Raw genomic sequence first — 13,422 nt, forward strand, 5'->3', positions numbered from 1 at the left:
TGTAAATATTTTTGGAATTTTTCTATTGATAAGAATTTTCCATTTTTTTTCTTTCACATATATTTTATTATATATATCAATAAGATTTGACTTATTCAATAGTTTTATAACGATTTCTTTTTCTAAACTTCTACCAAATAATTTAGACTAATAAGTTACCATTTAAATCATGTCATATTTTAACAATTAAAGTATAATAAAGAGGAATTATTTTAAATGATAAAACTGTTGAAAATATTTACAAAATATAGCAAAATTTTAAAATTATCAATGATAGACGTTGATAGACACTGATAGACTTCTAACACTGATATTGATAGACACGGATAGAATCTATTAGCGTCTATCATTGATAGTTCTAAAATTTTACTATATTTAATAAATATTTTAATTTATTTTTCTATATTTAAAATCAACCCTACAATAAAATAGTTGTTAAATGTTGATATAAAATAATTAAAACAATAGGTGTACATTGATCATTCTATTATTTTACAGAACACTATATGTGAGGTTGGTTTTGATATAAAGATTAAAACAATAATTTATACAGATTAGGAAATAATAATAATAATTAGAAAATAAGACAAGTAGACATAAATTAAGTCCAGGTGTAATAAATAGTTGACTATGCATGATGTCATTGTCAGACAGATACAAATTAGGGGAATAAGTTTGGATTGCTCACTAAGAAAATATCATTTTCATAAAATTTGTAAGGATAGATAACCATTCATGACTTTTTAGAAAATGAGGTTTAGAAATAAGTTAGCTGAGAAATACACAAATCCAAATTTTAAGAGGCATTGGAGAGTTAAAATGGGAATTTCTTCCAAATTTACATTATTTGAGAAAATAACAAAATTAACCTCACATTGATTCACTATCCTTGGCTACTAAAAACCAAATTCAATTTTAACCGCTACATCTTTATAAAAGAAAAATGAATGGTTGAGATTAAAAGTAAAAATTAATATAATATTTTAAAGTTAACTAGTCATGTTAAATTCATTTACTTTTTAAATAGGCATTAGGCACAAACATATATAATTGTCCGAAGTTAAGTAGGTGTCGTTAATTCTACCTAACCCGAAACAAACAATAAAACTCAAACAACAACCTAATTAACTCGTAGTTAAAGTGGAAGTAAGAGGTCAATCCCCAGTGGAATGTTATTTAATCTTTTATTTAATCAAACTTAACTATCAAAGCTATAAAACGGGGTTTTTTTTATTAAAACAAGAAACATGCTAAAAATCAAAGGATAAAGGATAGTTGTAACCAAGTTTAGAACAATCTTGCTTGTAATCCAAGTTAGACGTTCATTGCAATTCTTATCATTGAATTCTACAAATTTAATTCACTATCCAATTAACCACGCAACTACTTACTTAATCTAGATTAAACTAGTCTCTACAAAAGCAAGAAAACGTCCTGATCAACGATCAAGGTAGGATAGCCCTAACCCTAATCTAGATACATGCTTTTACCTCTATTGGGTTCCTTAGCGGTCATATAGAAGAGAAAACACGTGCACTAAGTTCTACGATTCAATTGCGTTGATTAATTGTTAAGATAGCTTACTTAATTAACAAAATTTTCTCCAAATCTAGTAAGTGTTGGGATTAGTGTCCTAGTTCTCCCGGAGTCTTGTTGTTTTATAAAGATACACATTGTTTAATGAATAAAATAAATGTTATTTAATTCTGGCATTTACTCATATCCAATAAACAAAGCTCCTTGGTTATCTTATGTGAACTTAAGCATGTATATGTGATATACAAGTGGATCATGTCTTAAGTGATAACCTAAATAGGTCTATAGTATAAGGATTAAGATGAGATACCTGATCCTGATGACACTACGAATACGACCCGCTTTGTAAAGATTTGCAAGTGTTGTAAACTGCTACAGATGGTTGATCTTAACCATTCACGTGGAAACGTGCGAGCGGGGATGTCCTAGCAAAGAGTTTGTATAAGACCTGGACCACGAGATGATTAGACTCTGTATATAATGTCGTTGATTCTAGAGACATACATCTCACCTAAATGACCATAGGTGACACGACCTCAATCCTGAGTGTTTTGAGAACTCCTGCCTTTAAGGGTGGTCCTTTGATTAGTATGGGTGAGAATGACCAGATTGCCAACTAAACATGCCTACCTTTTTTAGGACTTGTCTGATCTGGGAGCTGGAAACTCAATCCACAAGATGGAATTCACTCCTTTCCCAAGCAGGAAAGAGTAGAGAGATTGCTCCCTTAAGGGCTGATTCCGGGGCTTGAACATAGTAGCCATAGCTTCTCTTTAGAAGAGAGGACTCAGTCATAGTAGGACTATGACTTATGTTCATTAGAGGGATCAGTGGTACATAAGAAGACAGATGTAACTACAGAGGTATAACGGTTATTATCCCAACTGTACTTACGAGCGATTTGTGAAGGGTTGTCGTGCTGCTGATTGGTTAAGATGGACACATAATATATCTGTGGTAAGGAGACTTAAGCTGTTGGTCTTTAGTGGAGTGTCTGGCAGTTAACAGATAGTGGATCTCGTGACTAAAGAGTTTAGTCAGTTATTCACATACCGTTGGAGCTTCGAGCTATAGGTCTATAAGGTCCCCTTGGTAACTCAAACGATTCAGTTGAGGATCAGCTCTTGGTGTTGATTTGAAATGTTCAAATTGAAAAGAGGTATTTTGATTATATATCTTATAATCGGTATGATGTATGAGATACATCTAGTGGAGAATTGATGTAAATGAGATTTACATTAAGTACCATGGAATAGAAAAAGAACTATGGTTTATATGTTTCATGAGATGAAATATTAATAATATTAATTATTGGATAATTAATTCTTTTTCTTTAAATAACCAATTGAGTGGGTGGTTATTGGATTCATGGTTACCGTGAGATAAAAAGAAATGGTTTTCCTAATTTTAGTAAGCATTTACAAACTGTTGAAAAAAAAGTTTTTCATAAAAATTTTTGAGTTCTCTCGCGGCAAAAAGGATCTTACGGTAGTTGTCAAGTAAATATAGATTTACTAAACGACGGCTAGGGCGAGCTAAACAATCATATAGTGGCGAGCTAAATGATCGTAGAGTATTTACCAAACGATCACATAGTTTTGTTAGATGATCGCTTGCCTAAAGTAAACGATCGTGTAGTGTCTGTAGCCGACAGATCGAGTTAAGCGATGAGCTAAACGATCGCATAGCTTTTGCTAGACGATCGCATAGCTTTAGCTAAACGATTGGGCATCAACCTATGCGATAGGTCTCTGCCATCTCCCACTTGCCCAGTCGTGTACAAGATCGGTGTTTCCTCCTTCATCTGCTTCATACCAAGTTCGAACAGAGCACACCCTCTAGATTCTCACATCGAGAATACCAAGGTAGCCTTGTTGGTGGTGTCATACTCAACTCGACATTGTCGAGGTTTTCTGGAGGTCGTTCGTACTGTTGCTGAAGAGTTCGTGTCCGAGGCGATCGTTGAGGACAAGTGCGAAGAGTTCGTGTTGTATTGCGGTCATGTAGATCGAGTGTTCAAGGTTGTTGTTGTTCAAGCGATTGTGCACAAAGGAGCGTGGAGATGCATCTTCAAATGTGCGTAGAGTTTGCTCTTTGTCATTTGAGTTATTCATGCTGTAATTTCTATATTAATTATATAACCACTTGTTTGAAGTCGATTGTAATATATGATGTTCATTCTGGATTGTGATTTGGAATAATCTTTTTTCTGCTGCTCATGAAAATCTCGAATCTAATTTCCTTCAATTGGTATCAGAGTCAGGTTCTCTGATATTCCAAATTACAACTCTGAATTGAACACATTTTACGGTCGCAGTGGGTTTCTACATTTGTGGTTAACCATTTTCTGCATCTGTGATTGCGTTGATGAATGTTTTGAGTTAAATTTTTTTTTTTTTTTTGTTAAAGCTTTCGGTATTAGAAAGTGTTAATTGTAAGGACCCCTGTATTTTTGGGCGAAATAAATATCGCAATCGAGTCTGTAATTCAAAAAGTTTGAGTTCGTCGAGTCGTTCATGTTGAAGCTTCGACGTATGGAGATGCGGTTCTTAATGAAGAAGAAGACCAAGCATTGGTCGGATCGTGTAGCCTCAGGTAAACAATTGTTGGGATTTAACTAATCAATCGTTTAGATTTTTCTACACGATCGTATAGTATATTCTAAATGACCATTTAGCTATTGCTAAGCGATGAGGTAAATCGTTTACCATATCTCATAGCATTGGTTGTTCGATCGCGTAGGCGCTGGAGATAGATGATCGTAGTGGGAGCATGTGATGCCCGTCGTTTAGTAGAAGGCGCATGCTAGACGATCGTGTAGTTAGCAAGCTTCATCGCTTAGTTACTACCTATGCGATCGCGCGTATGCGATATGGAGGTGGCTAAGTGATCGCTTAGGCAATGGTGCTTTGCGGCATCGTAGTCATTTAGACGATCGCGGAAGGTGGACGTTGTGCGGAGTGTGCTAAGCGATCGTGTACTTCAGCCTTCATCGCTTAGTAAAGGTACACGATCGTGTAGTAACAGCTAAACGATCGTTTAGATTTTTCTAGACGATTGTATAGTAAATGTTAAACGATCGTTAGCTCTAGGAGCACTGGTAAGCGATAGAACGAAGTATTTGTTTTATCGTGTAGACGATTGCGGGTGCTTAGTACATGATGTTTGGAGAAGCGATGCTTTTCTCGAGCGATTCAAGACCCGATTCACTTGCTTGAACTGGAGCCTCCTTGTTTTTGTAATAGTTGGCTTTATTTTTGTGTTTTTAAGCCAATTTTAACCGGTTCATCAACATTGGTTGTTTATACATGTGATGTATGATACTTATATGCCAAAGTGTTTGTCATATAGTTAAAACTCACCTTAGGTTGTGCAATTATTCATGCATCATGAATTATAAATGTTATAATATTGCATGAAGAAATTACTTGAAAGCATGCTTATTCATCCCATCATGATTTATTATGCTTTCATCTTGATGCGCCGTCTTTATACAGCCACCTTCTTGAGCGAATTTTCGTGAGCGCATACGATCACATGACTTTGCGGTCACGATCTTCCAATGTGCTCGAGCGCCGAATTTCTTGAATAAGTAAATTATCTGCTTTTATGCGATAGGCGCATGCAATTGTAATATTCTTAGTTTAACACTTTTGGACATAATTTTGTATATTTTTATCATCGCATACCCACATTGTTTTACATCTTTGCGCTGTAATAACGTGCATTTCTACCCCTTATTACATGCTCATGCATCATGAAATATAAGAGTTATATTTTGCATGCAGTGAGTATTCTCATGCATCATCCTTTTATTATAATTGTTATAGTCTAAGAGTGAATGGAAGTATGTTTTGCTTGTTTCATTACTGTTTTGTATAAGTGTTATATAAAAGAAGTAGCAATAAATGGACAATGTATTGAGCATGACACTTAGGCTATTTATAAGTGTTATGAATGTCTTGCATGTGTTAGCTTCGCATTGTGGTGGTTGTTTCCGTTTATAAGTGTTATAAAGAAAATTAGACCTAAAATCAATAATTAAGAGTTGCATGCGGACTTAGGGTGAACTCAAGTTTTTAAAAGGGTTTTAAAATTGGATTGAGATAGACCTAAGTTCAAATGGTTCTAAAGAGTTTAGTAACCTAGATTAATCTTTTAAAATCGATTTAATAGGATTAAATTGGTTGAATAAAAGATTAAATTTGTTGTAAACATTATAATGGACCTTTTGTCTAAGGCGGGTTATGGATAGGCTGGGGTTCTTAAGTTGACGGAAACGTAACACCCCTACCTAGGAAACTACTTGGAAAGGTGAATTAGATAGATTTTCAACAAGCATGCAATGATTTGGTCAAAGACTCCATTAAAGAGTTTAATGGATGATGATCAAAAGTTGTTCAAATATCCAAGGTAAACATTACTCTTGGGAAAACCTAAAAGTCACTTAGTTAAAATCCTTAGCCGTGTTTTTTCTAAGTAAGCTAAACCCTAGGTTATAAAATACTCAGTGGAAGGAAGAGGCGTATAAGATATGTCTATGATTCCACTCGCGTTTCTCCCTGTATGCTCACACCGTGAGATTCATGCTTGGCCTCGAGATGCCCAAGATGCATCCCCCTTCGAATGGTGTTTGCATGAGTCAATATCGAGGTGGACAGAGAGAGTATTTATAGTAAGTGGATGAAGAGTGTGTGACAACACGTCCTATGGTCTCTGTCATTGGTTCACACCGTGAGATCATTTTGTACGCCTTCGTGTCGCCTTCGGAGCGTCCCCCTTCGCATGGGTTTTGTGCAGTTGGTCAATATCAAGGTGAATTTCAGAAATGGATAGGGTCGCTTTAGGTTTTGCCTCAATCGAATTTTTTTCCTTCAGATTGGCCATTTGCGACGGACCTCTAGGACTTAAAATGGCGGGTCACACTTAAGGGAGATTGTTAAGTAAGTTAATGATCTCTTGGCCAAATCAATGATGACTTGTCGTTATAGGAACAAGAGTTGTTCTGGTATTAATGACTGGTTGAGAACTTCTCAATTTAGAGGAGGGATAGCTGACCTCCCTTCGGCGGTTTTTGTCCTAAGCGTCATTGCTAAACTAGATGTCACACGGGGTTCATGTTAGTTTTGCTAAAACCTTATTGGATGTTGTTTTGTTTTACAACGGGTATTTGCTTAAAACCTAACGTAGGTCAATGTGTTTTTCTTTTCAGCAACTCGTTAGTATTTCCATTTAAAGCTTTTAAAAATGACCGATTACTTACAGTGGAAAGAATCGTGTGAAACGAATTTCGTGGAAAACGACCTCCATCCCATTACTCTCCAAAAGAGGAGACAAGACAGTAAATGTGATTTATTGGTCTTGGAGACATATCTGGTAGAGAATGATAATTTGCCTGGATCCTTGATTTAGGTGCTACCAATCATGTCAGTTCCTATTACCAAGGATTTAGTTCCTGGCAAACGTTGCCACAGAGAGAGATGACTCTTCGAGTCGGTACTAGTGAGGTTGTTTCAGCTGTTGCTATAGGCAGGCTGAAGTTATTTGTTGACAAGAAACGTTATCTGTTACTGGATAATGTTTTTGTAGTTCCTCATATTAAGAGGAACTTAATCTCAGTTTCTTGTCTCATTGACAAGGCTACACCGTCTCCTTTTCTGAGAATAAAGTGTTTATTTTCAAGAATGGAATGAGATTGGTTATGGTTCAATAGAAAATAACTTGTATGTACTAAGGTCGTTAGTTATAAAAGCCTTGTTTAACACTGAAATGTTCAATACGGCAATAACAGCTAAAAGACGAAAGGTTTCTCCAAAGGAAAACACCCATCTTTGGCATCTTAGGTTAGGTCACATTAACCTCAATAGGATTGAGAAGTTGGTACAAAGTGGACTTCTAAAGAGTTAGAAGAAAACTCCTTGTCAATATGTGAATCATGCCTCGAAGGCAAGATGACCAAACGAATTTTTACTGGAAAAGGTTATAGAGCCAAGGAAACCTTCGAGCTTGTACATTCAGACCCCTGTGGTCCGATGAATGTTAGAGCTCGAGGTAGGTATGAAAATTTCATCTCTTTCATAGATGATTATTCAAGGTTTGGGTATCTCTTCCTAATGCAACGTAAGTCTGAAGCCCTTAACAAGTTCAAAGAGTAAGGCTAAAGTTGAAAACTTATTAGGTAAGAAGATAAAAATACTACGATCTAATCGTGGTGGAGAGTATATGGACCTTCAATTCCAGAACTATATGATAGAACATGGGATTGTGTCCCAACTCTCGGCCCCTGGTACACCTCGGCAGAATGATGTATCAGAAAGAAGAAACAGAACCTTGTTGGACATGGTTCAGTCTATGATGAGTTATGCTCATCTTCCAGACTCGTTTTGGGGTTATGTAGTGCAGACTGTACGTTATATCCTAAACAACGTTCCCTCGAAAAGTGTTTCTGAAACACATTTTGAGTTATGGAGAGGCTGTAAAGGTAGTTTACGCCACTTCAGGATTTGGAGCTGTTCGACACATGTGCTAGCGACTAACCCAAAGAAGTTGGAACAACGTTCGAAGGTTTGCATCTTTGTAGGCTACCCAAAAGAAACGAGAGGAGGATGCTTCTATGATCTGAGTGAGAGCAAAGTGTTTGTTTCCACTAATGCTATCTTCTTGGAAGAAGACCACATGAGGGATCATAAGCCACGAAGTAAGCTCGTTTTATGTGAGATCTCAAGTGAGACTGAGACTGTTGAGTGTTCAACAATAGTTGTTGAACAGCCCAACAAATCAACAAGAGTTATTGAATAGGCCTAACAAATCAAACAAGAGTTGTTGAGGTCGGAACGTCTAGTCAACCAGCTCAAGAGTTGAGAACTGCCTCGACGTAGTGGGAAGGTTATGAACCCATCGGATCGCTACATGGGTTTGACTGAAGCCCAAAACGTCATTACGAATGATGGGGTTGAGGATCCGTTGTCTTTTGAGAAAGCAATGGAGATGTTGACAAAAGATGAATGGGTTAAGGCTATGAACCAGGAATGAAGTCTATGTTACTTCCATAACGTCTGGGAGCTTGATGATCCACCTGATGGGGTAAGACCTATTGGGTGTAAGTGCATCTATAAGCGAAAGAGAGGTGTAGATGAAATGGTGCAAACCTTTAAGGCTAGACTCGTGGCAAAGGGTTATACCCAGGTTGGGAGAGTTGACTATGAGGAAACTTTCTCACCTGTTGTCATGCTGAAGTCTATCAGGATTCTCCTGTCCATAGCCATATTTTATGATGATGAAATATAGCAAATGGACGTCAAGACTGCCTTTCTGAATGGTAATCTTGAGAATACCATCTATATGACTCAACCAAGGGGGTTCATCATTCTAGATTAAGAGCAAAGAGTTTGCAAGTTTAATAGGTCCATTTATAGGCCGAAAACAAACATCTAGATCTTGGAACATCAGATTTGACACTGCTGTCAAGTCATTTGGCTTTGACCAGAATGTTGATGAGCTTTGTGTTTACAAGAAGATCATTAACAACTCAGTAGCTTTCCTGGCACTGTATGTTGAGGATATCTTACTCATTGGGAATGATGTAGGGTATCTGACTAACATTAAGGAGTGGCTAGCTGCTGATGTGACTCTCCCAAGCCTAGATTCTGATTATGCATTCTAATCTGACTCTCCCAAGCCTAGATTCTGATCTGACCTTCCCAAGCCTAGATCTTGTCCTTAGACTACCTTCCTGAGTATCTCTAATGGATGAATGAAGCATACATAATACAAGATAATCGCATAGAATGAAGATCCCCAGTTAAGCTAGCTAAGTGCTTCTCAACCCATTCAACAGATTTAGCCACTCATGCGTAAATAATAGAGAGTGAACAGATATAGAGAAGTAAATTCCATTTCTATAAATGAGTTGAATACAAAACAACAATGGAAGATAAAGGTAGAGAGTCTGGTAGCAATCCCTTGCTGACCGAGATTTTTACACTGGCGATCTCTATTCGGTTCAAAAGATATTCCTACTTCCGCAGGAGTCGGCTCTCTCTCTAATCTTGAAGCTTCTAACGCTCTCCCAAGCTTACCGGAACGATCTGTCGACACAACCTCCTTCTCTCGTGTCTGTCTTAAAATAAAAGAAATTCTAAGAACAAGAATAAACTATGAATAGAACTTGTGAACTCGAAACTTTCAAATTGGTGAACCCCTTTTCTGAAGAATGCCTTTGGTATTTATAGAGCTTCCGAGAGAAAAGCGGCTTCTCTCTTATGAATGGACAGATGGGATGGCTTTAATTCCTTGACTAATGCGCCGAATATTTGTCACCGAAAAGCTAAATGTACTTATTATCGTTAGCGGCTGTCAACTTAATTCGGATTCGACCGTCATCAGCTTTCTGTCCCATCATGATTAATTATCCTTTCACCCTTATGCGACCACCAAGTTGCGCCAGCTCTATGCGGCAATGCTTCTTGAGCAGATTTTTCAAACATAAATCACCGCAAGGCCTTGCGGTAATGCTGCGCTCGTCCACTGATTTCTTATGATTGCTCTTTTCATCTTGCGTCAATGCATATTCTGCATAAAAAAATACAAAAATCAACTATTTTTATGCGATGACCGCATGCGACCATAATGTTATGAATTTAATGCTTTTTGGACGCAATCTAACATATTTTATCAACGCAAACCAACATTGTTTAAGAACTTAGTACTATGATAACGTGCATTTTTGCCCGTTATCAGCTGTCCAGTTCCAAATGAAAGATTTAGGTGAGGCACAGTATGTTCTCGGGATCCAGATTATTCGGGATCGTAAGAACAAACAGTTAGCCCTATCTCAGGCATCGTACATTAATCAAATCTTGATTAGGTACAGGATGCAGGATTCCAAGAGGGGTTTGTTACCCTTCTGGCATGGAATCGTTCTGTCTAATGATCAATGTCTTAAGACACCTCAAGAAGTTGAGGAGATGATATAGATTCCCTATGCTTCTACTATATGAAGCTTGATGTATGCAATGTTGTGTACCAGACCCGACATTTAGTATGCAGTAGAGATTATCAGTTGGTATCAGTCAAATCCAAGATTTGATCACTGGACGGCGGTCAAGACAATCCTCAAGTATCTTCGGAGAACGAGGGACTACATGCTTGTGTATGGAGATAAGGATCTGATCCTTACAGGATACACAAAGTCTGACTTTCAGACTGATAGAGATTCTCGCAAATCGACATCAAGGTTAGTGTTTACTCTGAATGGAGGGGTTGTAGTCTGGCGAAGCATCAAGCAAGGATACATCGTGGACTCCACTACGGAAGCCAAATACGTATCGGCTTGTAAAGTTGCTAAGAAGGCTGTTTGGTTGAGGATGTTTCTTTCAGATTTGGAAGTTGTTTCAAATCTGGATTTGCCGATCACACTGTATTGTGATAACAATAGGGCTATGGCAAATTCAAAGGAACCTCAGAGACATCGTTGGGGTAAGCACATAGAATGGAAATATCACCTGATCAGGGAGATTTTGCATCGCAATGATGTGAAAGTCACGAAGATCGCATCGAAGCATAACGTTGCTGATCCCTTTACAAAGGCCCTTACGGCTAAACTGTTCGAGGGTCACCTGGAGAGTCTTGGTCTGCGGGACATGCAACATCTTGTCTAGGGCAAGTGGGAGATGATACTAGGGTATGCCCTAGTTTATTGTATATTGTACATTTTTTATTGTATTGTAAATTAGTCTCTCAAGTCATTAGAACAAGTGGGAGATTGTTGGGATTGGTGTCCTAATTCTCCAGGAGTCTCGTTGTTTTGTAAAGATGCACATTATTTAATGAATAAAATAAATGTTATTTAATTCTGGCATTTACTCATATCCAATAAACAAAGCTCCTTGGTTATCTTATGTGAACTTAAGCATGTATATGTGATATACAAGTGGATCATGCCTTAAGTGATAACCTAAATAGGTCTGTAGTATAAGGATTACTATCATATTTTAGATACTTTGGCTCAGATACCTTCTCAAATTTGTCCTTCAATATCGAGCTTCTATGATACCTTCTCATATGTCCTTCGGTATCAAATTTTCCGGATACCTTCTCAAAAGTCCTTCGGTATCAAATTGGCCAGGTACCTTCTCAAGTGTCCTTTGGTACCTAATTGGTTGGACACCTTCTCAAAAGTCCTTCGGTATCAAATGTGTATTCTATAACACACACTAAGTTTCATAGCCTAGTATAACACAAGAGCTATTCCGTTGCCACTAATTTACACAAGAATTCATTCTCCCGTAACTTTCCTTTAGAAAGCATATATCAAAATCAGAACATAGCTTTTGTAAAGGTTACACAACATACCTTGGCCTGTGCTAGACACATACAAACCGAGAGACATGTATTAAGTTATTCTTCCACAATTTGTTGCTTGAGGAAGTGTAAATACATCATTAATGTCACTATGCTTTACTTGATCAGATATGCGTGAATATTAAAAACTTAGAGTTTACTTTGTCACTTACAATTCGTCAGGCTTCTACTGGTTTATATGCTTCCCCTAGCTCCTCTTGGCCTGAAAAGATATAACTCCTGATTAAAACTACTTAGAATTCCTAGCTTATCTCAAATATTTTATTTATTAAAAGAACTTCCATCAACACAGACAGCTTCACTGGCGAGATTCCCCCTAAGCGATGCTGGCGAGATCCCCCCAAGCGACACTAGCGAGATTCCCACAAGCGACACTAACGAGATCCCCACAAGCAACACTGGTGAAATCCTCTAGAGCGATACTAGCGATACCCACTGGAGCGATACCAGCACACCAGTGATACCCTCTAGAGCGATACCAAGCTTTTCTTGTGAAATTCTTAGTGATACTCACCTCAATTCCTAGCGAGATTTCGCCCGAGAGCGATACCCTCCTTACAAAGTCTCACTATAATTCTCCACGTTGAACTGCTTGCTTGTTCTTCACAAGCAGCTGTCTGCTTATGCCCAATTCCCTGGTTCAAATTCAAAAATTCATAACTCAAAATCCAGAACTATTTTCAAGAAACTTCCTTCTACAAACTTGTTTAGATTTGAGTTAGTTTCTTACCTTAAAATTTCAGCCCAAACTTCCTGGTAGTTTGGCTTGGAACTTCCAAGCTTCACCTCAAGTCTTTTGCCTCTTTTGAAAATTCTCCTTTTTTGTTCTTCTCCTCTTGCAATCATTCTCCAATAGAACCACCTCGAAAACTAGATTCTTCCAGCTTTCAAATGGCACCGAATTTACTAGATTTCCTTTTGTCAATTGTTGCTTTTAATCTCTCTGCCGCTTCCTGAATTCAAGGAATATTATTGCCATGTCATCCTCTCATAGTGCCTCCAGCCAGATAATGATTGAGTTCCTTCATTTAAGATATTTCCTTCCCTTTCTTCAAAATCCCTATAGATAACATATTTATCTACTTTATATAAAAAAAAAAAAAAAATGTAATATAGCACGCCTTTTGGCCAAAACATGCTTATCTAAGGAACCTAAGTTCAGGGTTTACAATCATCTCCCCCTTAAAATAAATTTCGTCCTTGAAATTTACCTGAATTATCATCTGAAAAGTTGAGGGTATTTCTTCCTCATTTATTCTTCAGGTTCCCAAGTTGCTTCCTCGATTCCATGATTATGCCATAACACCTTCACCAAAGGAATCGTCTTATTCCTGAGTACCTGATTCTTCCTATCCAAAATCTCGATGGCCTCTTCCTCGTAAGATAAATCTTCCTTGAGTTGTACTGGTTGTGTTGCTAGTATGTTCATAGGATTAGGCACGTATTTCCTTTGCATCGACACATGAAATACGTCGTGAATATGAGCTAGCTTCATCGGCAACTGCAATCTATAGGCTGCTGGAC

This window comes from Benincasa hispida, chromosome 7 (genome assembly GCF_009727055.1).
Source record: "Benincasa hispida cultivar B227 chromosome 7, ASM972705v1, whole genome shotgun sequence".
In the NCBI taxonomy this organism is placed as follows: domain Eukaryota; kingdom Viridiplantae; phylum Streptophyta; class Magnoliopsida; order Cucurbitales; family Cucurbitaceae; genus Benincasa; species Benincasa hispida.